The following is a 2,974-nucleotide window of genomic DNA, read 5'->3' on the forward strand; positions in this document are numbered from 1 at the left end:
ATTACCCAACTGAAGGATGGCAGTATATATACCGAATGTCCGTTTCACCAAGACGATATGAGGAGCCAAAATTCCGAGCAGATTGAAATCTCGAAAGATGAAGAAAAGAAAGGCGAGTTGTTTTTCTTTGTGAATAAAGACTTTGAACTTGAAGAAGGGAAGCATTCTTGCTCTCAACGATTCAAGGAAAGATATGTACATTCTCACATTTGATACTCTTTTAGACTGTCACAACTTGTACGAGCAGCTCAAGATCGATGACGCTGATCCCATTCTACATGGACTTAATTTTGTTTGACTCTATTCGATGGAGGAATATCCACTAATTGTACACATGTATAATCCTTTTTTTTCCATATGTGACATTGAATTTTTTCTTTCGAGATATTGTTTAACTTTGAAATCTGGCCGGAAGCTTATGAATAAAGTGGACTTATGGACCGGAAAGTATAAAAACTTTTGTCACCTTCAGGGAGGACCCTGAAATAATTGTAGGATTAAATCACCCATCAAGCTTCACAATTGGAAGAGATAGAGGGTACATTTATTATCTAGGGATGTCTAAAGTGTCATAAATTTGGCCACGTACAAGCCGTAAAGAGGAGGCAGGATTTGGTAAGAAGTGCCAACAAGCAGGGCATAAAAGCACCTGACTGTCAGAATATGATTATCTGCAACCTGTGCAGGATGGAAACCCATGCCTTTAAAGACTGTCCAAAGTGAGCTACAGCTCGGTCCTATGCGGATGTTGCCGTAGGCAAGGAACCTATGGAAGAACTGGAGGCCCCCAGAAAGCCTGGAGCTGCACCTGCTTTGAAAGAATCGGTGAAACCCGAGACCACAAGCGTACCTGGAACATGCAGACTGCTGATGAAAGAGAAAATGGTGGATCCTGTGAAGAGTGTTCCTGGAAAATCTGCTTTTGCAAAGGTGGCATGGAAACCTACTACTGATGCAGGAGTGAAGGGGACGATCGCAGGAGACGAAGCCATGGACCTACAGACAAAAGAAACAAAAAGAAAAGTGAGTGGTCATGATGAACAGGTTCTTAGTGTCAAAAGAGCATCCTGTCAAAGTGCAGATGAGACGCCAGCAGCTTAAGACCAAGCATGACCTTATCTGATCCTATGCACATTCTTAAGTTTGAGGGCTCAGCATCACTAACCATTAGTTCTTTTTATGTCAAGTAGTTAATCTGATAAAATGATCTGATGGGCCATGATTTCCTACAAATTCCTCTCACAGAAAGTGAGAAATTTGCTAGAGAGCTCAACAAAGAGATCTGCTTTTGTATGCAAAGAGACTTTCTGTTATTTGGAAAATGTCTGATACACTAAAAATCTCCTCCCTTAACGTAAGGAGTATTTAAGGGAGTGTTGAGGAACGGTTGAGACGTATATTGGTAATTAATATCCCCCCTTTACAGGGAGCATCTAAGAGACTGCTGTTTTGGCTTATCTGGAGACAGTCAACTGCGACATCATCTTTTTACAATAATGTGGAATAGAATACTCCCCAAACTATGCAGACCTAAGGGAAAGTTGGACACAGGGCCCTTCATCGTGGTCTGGAGACAACAATAACAAAGCTGCTGGATATGGAATACTATTCAAAGGAAATAGTTGTTAAATCATTTCATACATACAATTGATTCTAGGAAGAGCTTTATTAGTAAATATCAACTTTAATGACTGAGAAATCAAATTACTAAATGTACATGCTTCACCTGAACTTTATGAAAGAGCTGAGATGCTAGAGGACATGCAACCTTTCTTAGCTGGTCAACCACCAGTGATCATGGCCAGAGACTTATATTTTGCCCTAAAAGAGGAAGACAGAACTAGTGAGCAAGCAAAAAGAGACAAAACAGTGCAGCAACTTAAAAATATGATTTTGGACTTTAATTGACATTTGGAGTAATGTAAAGGACAATGACCCAGGATATACATGGAGTTACTTTTTTGTTCAATCAAGACTGGATTATTTCTTCATTTCAAAAGTTCTGAAGCCTGTGACGATGTCCCTGGAGGATAATATCTTCTCTGATCATAAGTTGCTTCTAGCACAAATTCAAGTAACTGAAGGTAAAGGCATATGGAGGCTAAATGTGGATCTATTGAATGATGAAGATGTAAAGAAGGTATTCGTTCAAAACTACAAAACAATTGACTTGTTATAAAGAAAATTCACATCAATATTGCTATGGTGGGAATATGTAAAAACCAAAATGATTTTTTTTTTTCCATAAAATTGGAATTAAAAAAAGCAAAAGAGAAAAAACAGTGATTCAAAAATCTTAGTACCAAACTACAGACTTACCTGAAGATGAGAAATGGAGGCATCGATGTCTCAGACCTGATAGAGAAAACAAAAGGAGAAATTTAAAAGGCAATGTACCAGAAAGGCAAATAAATAATATTTAATACCAAAGTGAAGCAGCTTGAAGCTAATGAAAAATGTGCAAGATTCTAAAAAAAAAAAAAAAAAAAAAAAAAAACTGGGCAAACAACAGTAATATCAAATATTGGTGGTGAAACGAAGAAAGAAGAAATGCTTTAAAAAGTCAAACAATTCTATCAAGAGCTGTTTAATAAAAACAATAGATAAAGCCTGTATTGAAGATGCCTTAAACGCTTTAGAAAACAAGCTGGATAGAGAGGAGCAAGAAATGCTCTGCAAGGACATCTAGCTAGAAGAATTGCATGCTGTCTTTAAAGGTTTCGTAAAAAACAAAACAACAGGGTCTGATGGACTTACAGTAGAATTTTACTTAACATTTTGGAACGTATTGAAAGGAGACATGTGTCACGGACGGTGTACAGAAGACACAAAATGAAGATCCAACTGACTGGATCCAAAACTAAGGAACCAAAGGGAGAGCCCTGCAACAGACCTGGCTCTCTCCCTAACTGCTCATGCAAAAATCTCAATGGTAGATGATCGCATATCCTCATTCCTCGACTGTATAACACCT

At 38.2% G+C, this 2,974-nt stretch overlaps 1 long non-coding RNA gene across 1 annotated transcript; it reads right to left on the bottom strand.

Moving 5' to 3' along the window:
* Positions 1 to 860: 860 nt before the first annotated feature.
* On the bottom strand, positions 861 to 2,357 carry LOC122945016. Its single transcript, XR_006391080.1, has 3 exons — positions 2,320 to 2,357; positions 1,727 to 1,821; positions 861 to 996 (listed from the first exon to the last, which is right to left on the bottom strand). It is a non-coding gene; the product is annotated as an uncharacterized LOC122945016 (long non-coding RNA).
* Between the last annotated feature and the right edge of the window lie 617 nt (positions 2,358 to 2,974).

Source organism: Bufo gargarizans, chromosome 8, assembly GCF_014858855.1.
Source record: "Bufo gargarizans isolate SCDJY-AF-19 chromosome 8, ASM1485885v1, whole genome shotgun sequence".
Lineage (NCBI taxonomy): Eukaryota > Metazoa > Chordata > Amphibia > Anura > Bufonidae > Bufo > Bufo gargarizans.